This window comes from Aythya ferina (assembly GCF_964211825.1).
Source record: "Aythya ferina genome assembly, chromosome: Z".
In the NCBI taxonomy this organism is placed as follows: Eukaryota; Metazoa; Chordata; class Aves; order Anseriformes; family Anatidae; genus Aythya; species Aythya ferina.
In genome coordinates this window covers 2,459,556-2,479,138 of record NC_140299.1, presented here as the reverse complement: position 1 = coordinate 2,479,138, position 19,583 = coordinate 2,459,556, and the positions used below count along the sequence as shown (strand labels likewise).

At 56.3% G+C, this 19,583-nt stretch overlaps 1 protein-coding gene across 9 annotated transcripts in view; it reads left to right on the top strand.

Moving 5' to 3' along the window:
* Positions 1 to 1,668: 1,668 nt before the first annotated feature.
* The window catches only part of CTIF (cap binding complex dependent translation initiation factor), a 122,144-nt gene continuing 104,229 nt past the window's right edge, over positions 1,669 to 19,583 (top strand). For 2 of the 9 annotated variants that reach the window (XM_084505017.1, XM_084505011.1), the window contains exon 1: positions 3,440 to 3,486. The gene's annotated coding sequence lies outside the window, so the exon portion shown is untranslated. Of the gene's footprint in view, positions 1,782 to 3,422; positions 3,487 to 6,767; positions 7,457 to 11,063; positions 11,251 to 19,583 lie in introns of those variants that run through there. The other 7 variants (XM_084505014.1, XM_084505013.1, XM_084505009.1 and 4 more) reach the window with 7 other exon arrangements.

Below are 19,583 nucleotides of genomic sequence, written 5' to 3'. Positions count from 1 at the left end.
AACCCCCTTTTTGCCGTGCCTATCTGCTTTTATAACTGAGCTTTCACACAGGGGACCTATAATTTGAGAACACAGGATGCTGAATTTTGCCTCCAGCTACGCTCTGAAGCCGGTGTTTGCTCAGAGCTGGTGAGGGAGGGCCAGGCTCCCAGCACATCACGGCTCCCATCACGGTGTTTTGTAAATACTCTGCGCTTCCCCTCCGAAGCAGCAGGTTCCCATCCCCGCCGAGCAATTTTAGAGGTCGTTGTCAGGCCGAGAGGAGAGCTTGGCACGGCATTTTTTTCAGTGTCATTATTTTTCCTCTTAAATATTTCCACGTCCCTGAGGGCAGCCTTCAGCCCTCGGCCTGTTACCCAGGCCGCGGCACTCACGTGGCTCGGGGCCTTGGGGCGGGCTGGCTCTGGTGCCACAGCCCTGTGACAAAAATCTCCATTTCCCAGCACTGCTGGGATCCCTCAGTTTGTGCTGAATATGCAGAGAGCCTGGAGAGGCTCCTGACAGCTTCCCCGGGTGCTCGGCCCTGCCCTGGGAGCAGCCCCGGCAGGACAAGGGCCTGCACGCACGGGGCCCAGCATTGCGGGGATGTTTGGCAGCAGCAGGAGCCAGCCAGCCTCAGTTGTCTGTGTTATGGCGATTGAGAAACTCCCCCGACGCCTCTGTACATCCCTAAATACACGCTTTTAATAAAGAGCCAATTTAGTTTCCCAAGCACTGAGTCATCTTGTGTTATTACCTGGCGTATGGTACCCAGAACAGCAGCCGCGGCATCTTTCCTGTGACAGAAGGATGTTTCAGTTCCCTCTCCCACCTCCGGCTTTCCACAACTCTCTTTTTCCCTTTAATGGGAGCCCCTTTCCCTCACCATTCCCCGCTGTCCAGGCTGATAGCCCTGAAGCAGACGGGGAGGTGAGGCTGAGCACGGACATCTGAGGGGCTGGGGGGGAGCAGGGTGAGCCCTGGGATGGGATGGGGATGGGGATGGGGATGGGGATGGGGATGGGGATGGGGATGGGGATGGGGATGGGGATGGGGATGGGGATGGGGATGGGGATGGGGATGGGGATGGGGATGGGGATGGGGATGGGGATGGGGATGGGTCAGTCCCACAGCCCTTGTGATGCTGGACACACATGCACAGGGCCAGTGTCCCAAATGAGGACCACGTTCCCAAATGAGGGCGACCCGTTCCCAATAACGAGGTGAGACGAGCTGTTATTGGGTCCAGGTTTAACACCCCAATCCCCATTTCAAGACACGCTCATTAGCAGCGGGTCAGAGCGGGCCTTCCCTCTCCCCACCCCATCTCCCACGCTGCCGGCTTAATAATTAAACCGCAGGAGGTCCAGGGATAAAACCACGCAATTCCACGTGGCTCTTTATTTTTTTTTTTTTTGGGCCAAAAAGCCAGCAAACCCAGAACCACCACTGCGCTCCCCACTTTGAGCAGGTTGCCACGGCAACCGCCCATCCAAAAAATAAAAAAATAATATATACACAACACAGCTTTTTTTATAGGGGGTGGTGGGGGGGACTTTTTTATTCTATTTAATGCCCAAATCGCAGCAAGGCCGCGCTTTGTGGCCCTGCTATCGGCTCCCGGACTACAACTCCCGGCAGGGCAGCGGGGCCGAGCCGAGCCGGGCGGGGCGAGCCGAGGGGCGGGCGGCGGGGCCCGGCCGCCTCCCGGAGCCGATCCGGAGCCGAGCCGGAGCCGAGCCGAGCCCAAGCGAGCCGGCCCCCAGCCGGGCGGCTCCCCCTGCCCCTCCGCAGAGCCCACGGTAAGGCCCCGGGGGAGATTTGGGTGTTGGAGGCTGTGGGGGGGGGGACCCCTGGGGGTGCCCCGCTGCCACCCGCGGGGCCGTCGGAGAAGGGGTCGCGGTCCCCCGGGGGTCCCCACCGCAAGCCTCGGGTGTGGTTGTGGGGTGTGGGGTGTATGGGGTGCAGTGGTCCTTGATGAGATCGGTGTCTATGGGAAGGGTTTGGGGCTGCATGCTGCTGGGGAAGGCCTCCTGTGTGTGTGTGCCACCCCCCCCACAATGGCACTGTGTCCCTGCCGTGTCACCCCATGCACCCCGGCACCCAGTCCTGGGTGGGTGGGTGGTGGTGGCACCCACAGCAGGACAAGGGTCTGGCCCCAAAGCTGCCCTCTGGGCCCGGTGGTGCCGTGCCTGGCCTTGGTGGCAGCGGGGTGACACGTGCTGGTGGGGGTGTGCGTGCCCCCCAGCCCCACGTCGGGGTCCGTGCCCACCACCTGAGAGCCCACACGCTGGAGCTTTTCTTGCTTGAGAACCTACAAGCAAGGATTGGGATCCCAGTGCCTCGAAAATCAGCGCCTGCGGTTGGTTTTTCTGGAAAACGAGGCTGAGAGGCGTGCATCCCATCCCGGGGGGATGCACACATGGCTGCCGGGAGGAGGGGTGCAGCCCCTCGAGCATCCCGGCTCGCCCCAAGCCCGGGGAGACACGTCGGGTGGCGATTCTGGTTCACAGCATGTAATCTGATGTGAGGGCAAGCCGTGGGTGTCCCCAGCCCCGGCATGGTGCAAATCTGGGGCTGAGCTCCCGCGCCCGCGGGCGGCTTTGCACGTGCAGCTCTCCCTTGGATGGCTTCATTGGGGTGGAAGGTGGCAGGGACCTTCCTGCAGAAGTGGTTCCTGCTCTGAAATGGGTTGTTTGTCCGTCTGTGCCACGTTTGGTCCCATGTGCTGCTCCTCCTGCATCGCTCGGATGGGTGCAGACTGCTGATGGGGGTCACGGCCAGCACCGGGACCACTATAGTGCAAGCCGGCCTCGTTGGCAGCAACAAAAGGTACAGGAGGAGATGCAAGGTGCTGAGCTTCCAGGCTCTTCCTCTGGTGGTTTAATGTGCCTCCCACCCACAAATCTAGGAAGGTTTGCTGATGGTGGGGCCGTCGGAGCATCCAGCTGCTGGCAGCGCAGCAGGGATGCCACGCGTGTTGGAGTAGGGAAGCATCGCGCCCTGCTTACGGTTTCTGTGACCCTGGCATGCAAATGTTCACACTTTGTCCCCACCGCATGGAAAAAAAAACACTGTGTGGTATATGGTCATGCTCCTTTTCCTTGTAACAACCGTAAAGGCTTTGTTCTGCACTCGTCTGATCCCGAGGTCCAAAAGCAAAGCCTTGCACTGGGTTTTATTCCCTCAAGCCCGGAACAAAATTTGTAGCCTGTGTTTTCCCCTTGTTAAATGTGTTTTCTTTGGCAGAGAGATGCGTGTTTTCTGTTTTGGGCAGCTCGGGCTGTGTTTGTATTTAAAGCCCTTTCCCTCTGAGCTCTGGGCCTTCCTTCTGCAGAGCCTGCACCGAGAATTGACTGTGTCACAGCTAGAGTACTATGCGACTAATAACATCGTCCAGCTCCGAGGAAACATTTTAAAATCACTTATAAAATCTCTTAAAGGGAAGCAGAGGAGCGGTGGCTGGATGCTGCAGGCGATGAGGATGGGGTAAACGGTGAGTTCCAGGTGAGCAGCACCCGGGGGCTCCCCAGCTGACGGGGCAGCAGGAGGCTGGAGGGATCACGGTGGGGACGAACTGAGCACCAGCCCTGCCTCTGCAGAGGGATCTGTGCGAGGAGTGAGCTGTCTGAGGCGTTCGGCTTGCTCTCACATGCTTGCTCCTGTAGCTGAGTCAGCCTCGCACACAACTGGGCTGGGAATCGTCTGCGGAGGGTTCCTGAGAGCCGTGACAGATCACGAGCCCAGCAGGGAAACGTCCCCCTTCGGTGAGGTCCTGCCTCTCTGTGTGCAGCTGTACCTCACCCTACAGCAGGGCCCGCAGCTTCTGGGAAAGCTGGGAGCAGATCCTATGCCTCAGGAGCTGTTTTGGGCACATTGAGCACATGGTGGGATCATTTCCCCTAAAACAGAGCAGGGCAGTGAGTGCTGCTCGCATAGCACCACAGCATTGTGGAGTTTCAGAGTTAACAGTGGGTTTGGGGTGGCTCTCCTTCAGGCTGGTTAAAGGACAGCTGCTCTGTCCGGAAGATCTGTGGGGTGTCAAAGTGTTTATGGACACTGCTTGCCCCGAGCTTGGGGACGTCCTTGTGAAACTCCTTGGGGAAGGTACGGTTCTGCTACCCGAGTGCAATTAGTGCTTTACTGAGTCATCAGCAGTGAAGGGCTAGCGTAGCCAGCCAGTAATCTCCTGCTCATTTCTGAGAGTGGCTGTTTTATTTATATTTTATATAAATTATATATATTTATGTCTATAGCCATTTGTAACATGGGTGCCTTGCTAATGACGGTAAGAGAAGTACACGTCCTGGTCAGTTCAGACTGAAATGGGGATGCCGTTGGGTGTTCTTAAAGCTCCTGAGCATCTAAGTGCCAGCTTCCAGGCTGGAAAGAGAGTTTTTTTCTTCCCTGTCTGCCTGGGGCTGTCCCAATTTTGGTCTGGCCTTGCTGGTCCTGCACAGCCACTGCTGGTCTGCTCCAACCGAGGGATCCCAAAAAAGTGGCTGGTAATGGGGATGGTGTCTCTGGAATGGAAGTGAGGTCTTTGCTTTTCTAGTCTAGTTTTTGGGGCCTCCTTTGAGGTAGTTTGTGGGCCTTGGAGGTTTTAGAGACCACAGTGGCTGAGGAGTAGTCTCATGCTCCATGAAAGCCATCGTTTCCATCTCCTTGCTCCTACCAGGCAGCCCGCAGCCTCCTCTTTCCCCAGGCACGTAGCAGTCATGGCAAGAAAATTAAAAAGAAAAAAAAAAAAAAGAAAGAAAACACAAAAAAAAAAACCACAAACAACTAATTGTGTTGTCCTGTGGCAGGAGAAGCAGTGGTGACACAACGACAGTGTCACCTCCGCGGGACCCAATCCTGCCTCACCCGTGGGCGAGCAGCCTGCCGCGGGAGCCTTTAACAGCGTGCTGCAATTAAATGCAATTAATGGAGAGCGTCCTGCTCTCGTCCTGCCCCATCCAGCCCTGTGGCCGTGGGCTGTCTCGGCGTGGGCTGCTCCTGCCAGCCGTCGGGTGCTGTTGGTGTGGTGGCAGGACGCTGAGGGACGTGCTGGGGACAGGGGGTGGCCGGGCGATGCTCCCCGCCCCTCGTGCCCTGCTCGGCTGAGGATGCGCCCCGGTGCCCAACTATTTTAATTGGCCTTCATGCAAAAAAGGAGAAGGAAAAAGCCTTCCTCTTCCTTCTGGAGTGGCCCAGCTCTCCTGGACGGGTTAGCACAGCCTGCGCTGAGGCTTTGCTGCCTTCCCCACGCCGCAGCAGCAGACACACGTCTGCCGCGGGTTTCCCCAGCCTGCCACGGGGAGCTGCTGGCTGGGCATGCCATACCTGCTAACTAACACCAAAAACACACTGCTTTTGAACTTGGGAAGTCCTGGAGGAGCTGCAAAGGACCGCTTGGTGTAGCCGGGGCTGTCAGTATGGAGGTGAGTGGCTGGGCTGGGGTCTGCACAGGAGCCAGAGCAGGAGGGCGGCGTGGTGTCCCCCTGCAGCTGGACGGGGACTCGAACACCGTACCCACCTCGCTGTCCCAAATACCACCTCTGGTGTTTGTGCAGGAGGGGGAGAGAAAGCAGGAACTGTTGTCAGCTGGAGGCTAATAATGGGAAATGTTTGGTTTGCCTGCTGGGCTTGGAGCTGGGGTGAAAGCCCATGGGAGCTGCGGCGCGCCCCGAGAAATGCAGATGGGCCTGGAGACATCTTAGATTGCAGCTCGCTGGCTGGGGAAGCTGGGCTGAAACTTGCAGCAATCACTTCTGCAGCTGGAGGCTTCACAGCTGTGCTGGAGGAGGCTCCTGGTGCTTTTATTTCCCCTCCACTTCATTGTTGCAAGCTAGCAAATTAATTAGATGCAGTTTTGGGGGGGCTGTTGAGTTGGGTGTGAATAGTTGGTTGTGCACACTTGGCGGAGAGGGTCTCCTGTATTTTTCTGGCTGGAAGATGAAGGAGTGGTTAATGTGCTTGAGCCCAGGAGCGGATTCATTTAAAGGTCTGGTCCTGCAGGCAGAGCTGAGATCCTTGAGGGCCGTTTTCCTGCCGTTGTTCCACCCTCGGTGCAATCCTCCTGGCTTCATTTGATCTGCGACCGGGAGAGGAGGCGGCGGTGGCACGTGCGGCTCGCACATGACTCACCGGAGCTGCTAACGCCGTAAACACGCACTCGGACAGCCCTGCCGGCTTATGGGCTCAGGGTTGGGGACAAACCCCGTCCCTGTGAGCAGAATTTGGGCTGCCAGGTCCCTGGGGTCACGCTCAGGGTCAAGCAGGAGCAGCCGCCGCAGGAACCCGCGTGGTGCGCTCCCCTTCGCCCGGACCAGCTCCGATCCCGGGGTCAGCCCTAAAATCAACCTCAGGCTTCTGGAAAGCTCTGCTCGCCAGCAGCCAGCTCTCCATCCCTTCATCCCTTCCCCGCAGCCCTGCTCCGGCCGTCCCCGTGCTGCTCTGCTCGTGTTTCCCTGCCTCTGCGGCTGCTCCCGGCAGCGTCCGCGGTGGGCAGGACGCCGGCACGTACGCGCGGCGCCTGGCTGGCAGGCGGGGAAGCAGACAAAGGATTTTGGGGGCCGTGAGAACGCTGTGGGGGGGTCCCCTCCTTCCCTTTCCTCCCACCACGCGTTCAGCAGCCGTGCCCGGCTCCCCGCAGCACAGCATCCCTCCCCGCTGAGCCTCGGGGATGGAAATGGTTTTGGGTTTTGGGCCGGTCCCCCCGGCGGCATGGCGGTGCCGCAGCCGTGCTGGTGGCTTTGTTCTCTCTCACACCGCCCCGCTGCCGTGGGAAGGGGCCGCCAGCAGGGGCTTTTAATGCCGGGGTCGCTGACCCGTCCCCATCCTACTGCCTGCGAGCACCCGGCGCTCACAGGGACGGGGTTGATCCTGCACCCGGACGAGTGTTTTTTGGGGGGATATCGGCCGGCTGGCCACCGGAGGGTCGGGGAGGGTTGGAGCGTGTGCCGTGTCGGGCAGCGGGATGGTAGCCTGGCCGAGCGTATCCGTTTAATTGAACCATAAATCCTGCAGCAGACCAATAGTGCAGGACTTTATTAAAACCCCAGGGTGCTGGTTGCCCTCCCTCCCTGCTGTCAGAGCGCCGGCGGAGCACGCAGCATCTTTCTAGGAACCGGCTGAAGGAGGACACTGACGTGGCTTTTTCAGACACAAATTTGCGTTAGATGGGGTGAGAGATTTGATCTACCAAGTGGCAGCAGCCACTTCAAATCCAGGCTCCCGTTCCCCTGCTTTTTGCTTTCATCGTTTTGTTGACGGCGATGAGGTCTGTGCAGCCGGCCGGGCCGTCGCTCGCTATTCCTGCGGAAACTTTTTAACCCAGGGATTAATTCCAGCCAGATCGGACGGAGGAGCGCAGGTCTCACAGATAAGGTCCTCCACGCTTTAAGGAAGAGGGTGGAAGAGGGAAATCCAAATTTCGTCCTGACCACAAGGAGAGGCTGCAGCAGCCGTGAGCTCAAATCCTGTCTGGGTGCAGGTGGGTCGGTTCGCTCGGTAATTCCTACAGGGGATTTGGGGTTGGTGTTGCTGCAGCCAACCCAAATACTTGCTGCTTCCAGTGGGGATGGGGGACAGAAGGTCCCAGAGGGGGCTCGGGGTGATGGGGGAGAGGAAAAGGTCTGGGTGTGCATGGTGCAGGGAGCGCGGGTCACGAATCGGTATGAAACTGGGCTGCCTGCGGGTGTCTGTGTTTTCCTGGGTGCCCCAAAACTCTGGGGCTGAGCCGGGGCTTGGTGGGATGCTGGCTTTCAGGAGTGCCTCAGGCAGTGCCCTGCAAGCCTTTCGTCAGGCAAATAATGCAAACGGAACAAAAGGAAGGAGCTGGCTGTGGGGGTGCTGCCAGGGACGGCGGCGATCCCACACTGCAGGAGCAGCGGTGCTGGGGCTCGGTTTGTTGATGGCTCTGTAAGCCCTGCTACCCCACGGGGTGTGCTTTGAGCCTCATGTCTGCCTGGACGCCTCTGTCCTGGTGCCTGTGTCTCCTCCTGGGCAGCTCAGGCTGCCCCCCAGCTCTTTTTTTTATGTGTAGGGTGCAGAAGGGGCCGGAGCTGTCAGCAATCCCTGGTCCCCGCTGTCAGGACACCTTGGTCTGGCCTCTGGTGTTCTGGGAGCACCTCGTGGCACCAAACCCAACAATAACACAAAAATCCACTCCAGAGAGTCCATATCCTTGAGGACGGCCCCAAATCTTTACATTCTGTAGGGTTTTCTTTGTTATCTCTCCTTGCATCACCTGGCACCCGAGGAGGCGGCTGGGAGGTGCTGCTGCCAGCGCTGTGCAGGGCTAAAATTTTAGGTCCCTGGTGGGACTGGAGGTGCAGGAAGGCAGCTGGCCACGCTTCCCCGGCCGTGTTCGTGGTGCTGGTGAGGAAGGGGAGACCCCCTCAGGTAAATACGGGTGCACAGCCCTGGGGAGGGGATCACCCAGCGAGCAGCAGGAGCTGGGTCTGTGCCGCCAGGAGAGGCTCGGCTGGGAATTGATGGAGCATCCCCACACAGCACCGTGCCAGAGGGGTTCAGCTGTGCCTTGGGTTTCCTTCTATTTGCCAACCTTTCTTACTGCCCGTGCAGCCACGCTGCTCTCCCAGGGCTTACTGGTTAGTGCTTGTGGCCTGCTACTGCCTAGAGGCTGCTGGAGGGTGTTCGCGGACTGGGGAATGGACAAAGTCTGTCCCAAAAAGCTTGGCTGGGCTCGCTGCCATTTCCCAATGAGGTGGAGGTCCACACGGGCGGCATTCTGGCATCACTGAGGGCCTGTGACCTTGTCTGTGTGTAGGGCTTGGAGCTGCTTCCAGCAGTGATTTGTGAGCACCCCGTTCCCAGCAGAGCCGGGGCGGATGCGCTGCCCCGCTGGTGGCGGCTCCTCTCCCAGTGACAACCCGAGGCCTCTCCCCTTTCTGCCGTCACTACTGGCACTCTTTTTTTTTTTTTTCTGGGGATTCTGTTCCTTTTTTGTATCTCGGAGAAGTGTTTTCCTTACGCTCGCCTCTATTTAGGGCTCTGGGGGAGGAAGTGACTCAGCCTTTCCTCCGCTCCTGTTTGCACAGTCATCCCTCGCCGGCTCTCCGCGCGCACCTCGCCTTACGAGCGCTTCGTCCTCATCCAGCAGGAGCCTGCCCGCTTCCCTGCCAGATATTTGGGTGGGGAAAGGCACGGCGGGGGCGGACGAGCCGCCGACAGGAGCCCCACGTGCCGGGCAGGGAGCAGCACCACGCTCCTCAAGCAGGACACACCGCCAGCCCTGCGGCGACAACCGGGGACCCGTGAGCGCGGAGATCTGCGGAGAGGCAGCCCCAAATAAACCAGCAAGCTTTTGGGGTCTCGTTTAGCCCCGCTGGGGAAAATCGGTGACATCTGACAGAGGGGATACAGCAGGGAGAGGAGAGAGAAGGTGACTCCCGTCGCGCCGGCAGCACGGCTGAAGGATGCCCTGGTCTCCTGGGCGCTGACGGGAGGGCTCTGCGAGGATGATGGATGGACGGCAGGACGGCGGGGCTCGGTCCGTGGAGGGCTGCTGCCAGCTTGCCTTTCACGGCAGAGCTGAGCCGACTGCTAAACGCCGAGCAGGGATCGTCGATGGCTCTCCGCTGGGCTTTCAGGTGCTGCTGCTCGGCGAGGGACTCACTAAATCATCTGCGCTCCGAGTGATGCCAGGCGTTTGGCGTGACACGTACTGTATTAAAAAAAAAAAAAAAAAAAAAGTGCATTCGTTTCAGGTTAATTGTCCTCCTAGCCTGGATGCCAGCACAGCTGGCTGCAAAGTCACCTTTGCTTCTTTATAAAAGCAGACGGGGGGAGTCAACAAAAAAAGTCAACAAAAAATCTACCCAGAACCCTTCCTCTCCCCCTCCAAAACCCAGAGACTCAGACCCAGGAAGCAGTTTTGACCTGCTTAGGAAATTCTGGCACGTGCCCATTGTCTGTTGGCTTTATAAGGCTGTAGGAATCTGTGCTCTTAGCAGGAGGAATAATTTATATGGTCCTTGCTGGGGGGTGTTACCAGGACAGCAGCCCCGTGCCTTTTGCCCATGGTCAGCTCCCCTTGGCAGTCCTGGATGGAGCGATGTCTCGCGGGTGTGTTGCTGGAGGTTGGGCACTGTTTTTTTGGTATTTAATGGTAATAATGCTTCCTAATCAATCCTTGCTCTTGGTCTGCGTGGAGTTTGGTCCTGCTCTGACAATGGTGAACTCCAGGTGTTAATTTTAGGGTTTCACAGGCAGAGCATCAGTCGCTGCAGACACCCCCTGCATGCAGGCTGAGTGAAGCCCGTGTGCTGTGAGCAAGCATTGCTCAGGCAAACACAAGTTTTGAGCTTTTTTGTTGTGCTGCGATGCCTCAGCAGGCTCCAAGCATCTTATGTGCCTTTATGGGACCGTGTTGCACCAGGTGCCTGGGAAGAAAAGGAAGGTAAGGCCTTGGGTGCAAAGGGTGGAGGCCTCACGTCATGAGATTGGTGCGAGTGGACATCTAACAGCGTGGTGGTACTGCAGGACTAGACCCAAATTCCTAAAAAAAAATATAAAATAAATTAAAAAATAATAATAATGCCAGGTGGTGAGTCCTCAGAGCGATCAGGCAGTGCAGTCAGAGGTGTAAATCTCAGTGCCCCACTTTGAGGCAGCCAGGAGGAAATAGCTGAGCACCCAGAGCTTATCTGATCCGTACTGGGATCCCCGCAGAACCAGCCCCGTCCAGTTCAGTCGGATGTTTTGGGGTGAGGCTGTTTTGGGGTGAGGCGTGGTGGTAACCTGGCAGGAGGCAGGTTTCGTGGAGCGGTGTGCCAGGAGGAGGAGGCTCTGCTGGCAGTGCCAGCCCCAAATACACGCGGAAAGGAGGCTGGTAATGGGATGGAGGCGCTTCGGAAGGAAGCTCTTTGGGGTGGTGGTCAGCGTGTAATTAAACTGCCTGTAGGAAATAAGCACAAACTCTGAGAATGATGGGGGCACCAGCCCATAAAGCCTTCCTTTCCACAGCTTATAAACCTCTGATTAATGCTTTCTCCCTTTTTTTACTTAATTTTCTGCGTTTATCCACTCTATTGCAGTTCACGCACCCACCACGTGCTCCCAGCTCCTCTCGCCTTCCCCATCAGCCAGTGACCTGACTGAGAAGCCCAAGCCTTGTCCACCCTGTGCTCAGATTAAGCTCAGGCCACCTTAGCTCTCCTCTGAGCATCTGCATCTATTGATTAAAAAATTAGGAGGAACGTCAGCTTGGAGGCGGCGCATTTGATCAGCCGGTTGTTTTAACAGAAAAAGCAGTGATTTGAGGTAGGTGAGAGACCGTGGCTGCTGCTTTCTGGCGTGCTGGAGAGAGCTTGGAGCACACCAGGGCTTTGTTCACAGCAGCATCTCCTGGCTTTGGGCTGTGTGTCTCATCCCAGGCAGGCTGTGCTGCCTCCAGCCTTGCAGCAGGACATCAGCAGAACTGGGTGCTCGGTGAGGCAGCTGAAAACCAGGCTCCTGCCCCACGTCCCCCACACCTCGGTGCAAACATCTGCTCTGAATTTTGCTCCGTATAAACCCAGGAGAACAGCATTTTGCTGTGCTCCTGCGCCGATGCCACCCTGCTGTGCTGGCGTTAGGCGTAGCGTGGGTATTTTTAGCAAACTGAAGTGCTGGGAGCCTGCTCCTGCAGTAACACTTTGGCTTCCTACAGGGTTTGGAGGCTGTGCCGTGGCGTTGGACGGCCGGGTCGGAGGCAGGTGATGGCTCTTGCGTGGTGCAGATGGCGAGGAAGAGAGGGGAGGGGGCAGGACAGCGAGCACATCCTCCCCTTTGGTCTCCCCATCCTGTTTGCTTGCCCTGGTGTCAAACATCTGGCTGTGAGCTCAGCCAAATTCCTGCTGCGGGGCTGCGGCTGGAGCCCTTCCAGCTCCTTGCGCCGTGCCTGGAGGCTGCCAGGGTGGGCAGAGCCGATGTCAGACCAACCTGGGAGGAAGAGATGGGTAATGCAAGGCCTGTAACTCCCTTTGTGTGAGGAAAAGTGAGTGTGAACCGTGTATTAGTCACACTTTGCTCCTTGCCTGCAGCAGCAGCAGCCTTCACTTGCCGTGGTTAATTGCCACGTGTTGTCACATCGACCTGGGTTACCTCTCCAAAAGCTCAGCCTGGGCTTCCAGGCTGCTTGCCCTTGGGAAGGAGTTTCTCCTGGCTTTCATTAAGCTGGAGGTAAGACCAGCTGGCCTCATCCTGGAAGTCTGGACTCAGGGAAGACCTCCTTGGAGCTGGTTTGGTTCAGAAGGGAGCTGTGCTGAGAGCAGGGCTGGCCTCAGAGTCAGACCTGGCTGCTCAGGGCCTCCTCCAGCCGAGCTTTGACTCTTGATCCAAGGATGTAGACTGCACACCCTCGTGGGTACCGAGCCACGCTCACAGCACAGGATTTATTCTCTTATATCCCAGCAGTTTCCCGTGCTGCAGCTGCTGATGCTCAGAGCGCACGGCGAGCGGCTGCCGGAGAGGCTTTGTGCTGCTGGTTTCAGTGGTGCTCTTGGCCCTCTCTCTGGGTTTCGTGGCCAGCCAGGGATGCTGCCACTCTCCAGAAACACCACGGCGCTCGCGTGCGTGCCTGCATTTGAGAAAGCTTATCGCCAACTGACCTAATTATTATAATCTCGCTCTTCCCTAGTTAGCCCAGGTTTCCTTGGCTCTCACGAGGCTTCCCCAGTCCCTCCGAGCTGCGCTTTGATTTCTCGTCTCTCTTTTAATAACGTAGCTCATTCACTCAAGCTCTGCAAGCCAGGGAATCAGATTTGCAGCCAGACATGATGAAGTACCCGTGAATTGCCTTTCCTGGCCCTGCTGGCCGTCCTGCTGTGGTTCAGCTGCATCTCGGCACCTCGCTGGGCTGCCCGTGCCCAGCCTTCCAGGCAGCCCCCTGCCTCCGTGTGCCTCTGCTCCTGCTCTTCACCACAACCCCGTCCCATTCCCCCTGCCCCAAACCATACATCTTCATCGTGGAAATCCTCTCTCTGCCCACGTTATGGGTAAAAATCACGTCTTGTCTTTAACAGCAGCTTCAACACGGATAAACAAAACAAAACCTACAAGAAATAAGGGAAAAAAAAAAACAAACAAACAAAAAACAAACAAACAAACAAGCAAAAACATACCAAAACATTGCATCTTGGGGTGAGTTCTTTTCATCCATAAATGTCTGAAAACTGGAGCAGCTGGGTGTTTCCCCGTGAGGCCTGACACCCAGTAACCACTTATCACCTGGTGCCTCTTGCAGGGGCAGAGCTTACCGCTAAGCTCCCGTGTTAAGGCACCTGACGGGATCAGCAGAGGTTAGCAGAGGGCCTGAAAAACAGCAAGTCAGCACCGTTGTCCTGAAAACTTATTTATTTATTTATTTATTTACCCCTGTTGTCCTCTTTGATACCCAGTTTGGCTTGTTTTGCTGTGAAAGGGGTCGGAGGAGCAGCGTGGGGGCATCAGCGGGGCTTTATCCATGTTGGGGTTTCCACAGCCGTCTGGGTTATCTGGTGCAAGGTCTGGCAGTCTCTGCAGGGTAAATATTTTCTGGTTGGGTGGGGCAGCCCCTGTCGGAGCTTTTAGAAGCTGAACCAAAAACACTGCTGGGAGCAGAAAGCCCCCAAAAATTTGTCCCGGGAGGGTCCCCAGCAACGTCACCGCGCCGCGTAGCCGGGTCTGTGCGCTCTCCTGCCCTTTGAGGGGGAATGTGGGTGTTCCCATTTCCCTCTTATTTAAAAAAAAATGACATATTTGGTGCATGCCTGAGGTTCCTGCAAGTTCCTAACTGCTACCACATGCTCTGAATGACATCTTCTGTGCTGGTGCACTGCTCTGCCCTGTGTGCTGGGGGCTGGTGGGACCCCAAGGGGTACCCCAAGCACCTCAGGTGTTCCGAGCGCTCCTAAACATCTGCCCATAGAAAAAAATAGGTGGTGGTGGCTGTTTTTCAGTTTCTTAGTCCGTAGAAAAACTGTGGTAACAAAGAAGGCTGTGAGGAACAGGAGGGTTTAATTGCAGTCAGTCAGGATGGAGCTGTTTGATTCCTTTAAAGCAGGAAACCAAATAACGTCACGTCGAAGATGCTTCACCCAGTCCAAAGCAAAATGTTTTTTTTTTTTTACCCAATTAAATGGAAAGCTGTGGAAACTTTGCGTGTATCACTGTGAAACAAAAGCAGAAATCCTTTGTTTAAAAATACCAAACCCTGCAGAAAGAAAGAACTCCTTCCAACATTTTCTTCCCAGCGCTCTGGCTGAAATGACTTGACCAAAACTATTTAAAAGCCACCAAGCCAAATCCGGGTTGCTGCCAAGCAAGCAGTGGTGGTGTTTGTTTGTTTTTTTTCCCTTCTCTGGCTCTGTGCCATTAAATTATGTCTGATCATTGCAATGTGACCATCAGAGGCTGCGTGGCTTCCAGGTGCTGACTTGCTGGGAACGGGTTAAGCTGGGCTGATGGCTTCAGCTTTTTGTTGCTTCTGCAAAACCTTGTCCCACGCTGGAGGAGAGGAGCTGTGGAGGCTGAACCCTGCAGCACGGCTGGTTGTGGGGTCCTGCCCTGTCCTGTCCTCATTCCTTGGTCATCCTGGGTAGGGTAAGTCAAGGTCTGCTGCTCGGTGCCGGGTTTCACCTCTCTTTCCTGGCGCAGCAGGCTGTGGAAAACTTCAGTGGGAATTTAATTTTTTCCCCGTGTTTTGCGTGCCATCCAGTGTGCCTGGCACTACCTCACCAGTGCTATTTGTTAGCAGCATTCCTGCTTTTCTGGTGAAGTCTCCCAGTGCCTGCAGTAACCTGGGGCTGGGTGCAGGGTTTGTTTTCCCAACCCATATAATTTATTCCAAAAGTGCCTTCTCCGCTCTCCTGTTAAGCTCAGCTGCTTCACTCGTGGATCTGCCTGGATGGTGTTAATACAGCTTCTTCACTCAAATTACCCTTTACCTTTTTTTTTTTCTGTTCTTTTTTTAGCCAAAGCCAAATAGTTTGGGCTCTTTATTTGCCTCTCTGAGGTCAAGGTACGTGAATAGCAGGCTTCCAAACGCAGCGTTTCTGCTGAAACTGCAGACGGTTCTCCCCTCTGCTGCAGTCACGGTCCTCCCCCCACGTTCTTGCTACGATTAACTCCAGCACTGTTAATCCCTGGCTGTAGGCAGAGGTTGGCCAGGGCAGAGAGGCTCGGGAGGGACCTTTGAGATGCTGACAGAGCCCTCACGAGCTCCGTCCATCCCTGCTGCTGGACGCGATGGACCTGCGGCTCGGTGGACCTCAGGATGACGTGGTGAACCTTTCACGTGGGCATGGCCTGTTGTGAGCACCGTGTGGTGATAAAATCCAGCATAAAACTCCCTTGTGGGTGTCCCCAGGCTGTCCTGTCACCTGCAGGTCCTGTGTGGGGAGCAGGTCTGGGCATGGCTGGGTCTTTTTGGGGTTCCTCGGGGTGGACACAGCTCTCCTGAAGGTGGATCTTGTTGGTCGTGGGTCTCTGCAAGTGGTCCTGGGTCTTCCAGTCCTCACCCAGCCCTGAAGGAGCTGAGCACCTGGTTGGGTCATGAGGCGTGTTTATCAAAATAACTATTTCTGGCATTATTCCTGAGCAGGCTGTGTGTGTGGAAAAGGCAGCCCATTGGGGTTGTCTCCGGGCTCTCCGTGGTGAGGCAGGGAGGTGCCTTCCAGCCGTGCTCTGAGCTGCACCATTCCCCTGGAAGGCGCAGTGTGCAGCTGGCTGGCAGCACCCATCCCAGGTGCCACCCCCATTACGCTGCTCAGCCTTTCCCAAAATGCTCCTTTTTCTGCTCAAAGTCTGCCTGGAGGCGATCCGAGCTGCCTCCCATGGCCCGCCAGGCTTGACCTCGGCTGTGCAGCAAACAAACACGGAGTGGCTGCCCGGGCAGGGTGACAGCTCTGCCTGTCCTCGGTGAAATCCGAGTTTTTAACCATTGAAATCCAAGTTTTTAACAGAATTTATTGCTCCTATCAACCCCAAACAGGTTGATCTCCTGCTGTCCTGGATGTACCTTTCTCGGGGTGGCACATCGCCCCGGTTGGGTGGCTGAGCCCGTCCCGTGCACGCCAAAATAAGGGTGTTGGGAGGGAATAGTGAGGTTTGGGGCTGAAGCAGAGCTTTGTAGGAAAGGGGACACCCAGTGACAGGGTGGCTGGGATAGTGGGTGATGTGGCAGGGTCTGCGGGGACAGCGGGGGCTGCCGGTGCCTCCTGCCAGGAGCAGGGACTGCAGGTGATGAAGGAACGGCCTCAGAGATGTATTTGTAGGGATGTGGTTCTGGCCAGTTAGTGGCAATAATGATGATGACAAGCAAAATGTGCTCACCCTGTTTGTCATCTCCGTCTGCTTCACACCAGTGAAACCTTCCTGTCCCTCTCCTGTCCTCTGGGGCTTACCCGCGCCGAGCTCCGTTCACCTTTCAGCAACCAAACCCAAAGATCCCCTGGGCTATTGATAAATGTCACCATGCAAATGCAGCCTCATTACCCGGGGATTCAGCGGGCTGCTCATCGCTCCTGTCCCCTCACTCACCCTTCAGAGCCATGAGGACGAGCAGGGTTTTTGGGGACACACACGGTGGCCGCTCCGCCGAGCGCGAGCCTGGAAGCGATTGCACAAGCAAATGGTCCTGCAGCCCCAAAACCAAGGCTGGTGGCTGGCCAGGAACGCATTGAAATTCCTGTCCGGGGAGTTTCTCTGCTTGCTACTTGCTTTTCCTTTCTCTGAAACGCGATTGCTGGGATAAATGTCCCGTCTCTGAAATGTGATCACTTTTCTGGGTGCAACCTGCTGCCTCAACCACGTCCAGACCCTGGCAGGAATTGAGAGCAGCTAAGGAGGACACCATCGGCCTCGGGGAAGGGAAAGATTTGGCAGCCAGCTCGGTCCTGGTCCAACACCTGTGCTCAAATACACAAGGGTCAGACACCGTGCCACGTGTCCTGCCCCCAGCAGAAGGTTAGACAAGCAGGTAGGAAGTGGGAGACGCTGCTCCTGGTTGGTCTTTTTTTTTGGTTGGGTTGGTTAATTCCTTCCCTTCTCTTTGCAAGCTCCTGGCTCATGTCATCTTCAGATCAGGGGGTTGCCAGAAGCAACCAGGGCTTTAGGGGACGGAGCTCGCCCCCTGGGGTGCTGCTGCCCCCAGCCCTGCCCTCCGCAGCGCCCTGCTGCAGGGATTACTGCAGCCTGCTGACATCTCGGCCCGGGCTGGATGTGTCTTTTAGGATTACGGGGCTTTTCACAGCACAAGTGCCCATTATGTTGCCTCAGCGCCTGAAAAGAAAAAGATTTGCTTCCTGATAATGGTCTCCCTTCGGCTGTTTGCAGAAGACCCTACGCTGGGTGGGTGAGCAGGGGGTGGAAACGTGCTCACAAACCACAGGGATCGAGGAGTTTGGCACCGTGGGGGTCCCTGTGTGCAAGGAGGATGCCCTCCCTTTCCGTGCTCTCCAAAAGTAAAGCCTCGTGGTGATGGTGCTGCCTCCTTCCCTGCTGGCTGGCACGAGCACGGTGTGTGGTGTCTGGCTCCAGGAGGAGAAGCAGCACAGCTCCACAGAGAAGTGCATGTGAAAGCTCCATTTTTGCTGTTTATTCCATTCTCCTGGTGACCTTTCCTGCAGAAAGGTGAAAAATAACAAGAATAGGATGTGCTGTGGACTCTTCTTTCAACAGCTTTCAGCAGAAGCAAGTGAATGTGAAAACAGATCACATCCAACTTCAGTCACAGCTTGTAGTAGCCACCGATGTACATTACAAAATCCAGGCTGTTCTCGACTCAGGGGTCATCATTTTTTTTTTTTTTTATAACCTGTTGGAAATTCCATTTCTAGAGGTGCCAGCCTATTTCCATGCATTGCCTTTGTGTAAAAGCAAGGTCCAGGAGCGCACCGTGCCATCACGCCGTACCCAGAGCGATGCCCAGCCAGCCCTGCCCCGTGCCGTGGAGCATCCCACTGCAGGGTGGGACTGACGTTCCCCTCAGATGCCCCATAAACACCCCTCTGCTCACCTCCTCAAACCCGGAGGTGCCTGTGCTGGTTGTGTGCTGGTTTTCCCTTTTTTTTTTCCTGACAACATCCATCGCAAGCCAAAGGTAACATCTTCCCCCCCCCAGGCAAGGAAGCGCATCTGTTGGGAAAGCGCCCTAGTGCACAGACTTGACATAACAAAAGGCTTTTTGCTTCTGAAGGTGTGGAGGTTTTGGTTTTGTTCAACAGGGGAAAAAAAAAAAAAAAAAAAAAAAAACACCTCCTAACCGCAGATGTCTTAGGGCAGTGAAGCAAGCTGCACGGCAAATCACTGCCTGGGTGAGAACGAGGGATTTCTCACTTTCTGTGCCTTCCAAACCCTTCCTCCTTGGATCACGGCATCGAGACAGCTCTTTGGGGTCGGATTCTGTGATCTTTTGCACTTGGCGGTCTCCTGGTTTTTGCTCACTCTTACCAGGGTCAGCAGCTTTTGGTAGCATCCATGAGAGCGGCGTAACCCTGCCTGCAGCAGGCAGAGACACCAGGCGAGGTGAGCTAGTCCTGTCCGCATCCTGGGCCGTTTTGGGGTGTTTCCAAACCCAAATCCTGGCCGTGGGTTACCCCACAGTGCTGCCAGGCAGGGCACCAGGGCGCAGCTGGGGATGCCCCGTGGCTGGCACTTACATTTATTTGCATTTATTTTAATGGGATGGCTCCATCGTGATGTGCCGTGGCATCTGCTCGCTCCGTGACATGCCAGGCACGTCGGTGGCACGGAAACGTGGCAGCTGCTGGGTGCCTGGGCTGTCACTCGGGCTTTTCTGCATCGCCAGGTAGCAGAAACCAGAGCCCAGGCTGGAAGGAGGATGAAATATATAAAATGCTCAGCCAGCCGTGGGTACATCGAGCATCTGAGAAGCCCGAGGCTAGGTCCAGCAGCAGTCGCTCGATGCGAGGTGTTTGGAGCTTAATTAGAAAAGGGTCGGGTCCAAGATGCAATAGTTTATGTTGCTGTGCTTTACCTTTTGCCATCCAGGAAGCAGACAGGGAGCAGCAGACCCAAACCAGCAAACCCAAACCCTGCACGTGGTGCTGCGTCAGTGCTGCCTTGGTTCCTGCTCCCTGCCCCAGAGGAGCTGCTCCCGTGGTTTGCTCCGTGCCGGAGCTAGCCCCTGGCAGCAGCGATGAACTGCTCATGTCTTTCATCACCAGGATGCTCTCAGTGCTGCAGACAGACACGTTGCTAATCGCTTGTTGCTGGAAATCCGCCGGGTTAGGGGAGAGAAAATGTTGCTGCCGCAGGAGCTGGCTGAAAGGAGGCTGCGGGAAGAGAGCGGGGTTGTGGTGCTTGGCAGGAGCTCGGACCCCAAATGTGGAGCCCTGAGTCCTCCCAAACACTGCCCGTGTGCTGGCTGCAGTTTTGGGGAGGCTGCTGTGCTGCAGGACCGCTGTCCTGAGCCGTGGCACCAGCAGCAGCAAGGGGGGAGCCCTCTGGGGTCCGGCGCCTGCCTCTTGGCTGCTTTATACCATGCAGAGGGGAAAGGGCTTGTTTTACTGCCTGACTTGAGCACCGAGAGCCAGGCATAAGACAGAATATTTGAGGACTTGTACCAGACAATAGCCAGAATGGCAGAAATTGAAATACGACTTGGGCAAGAC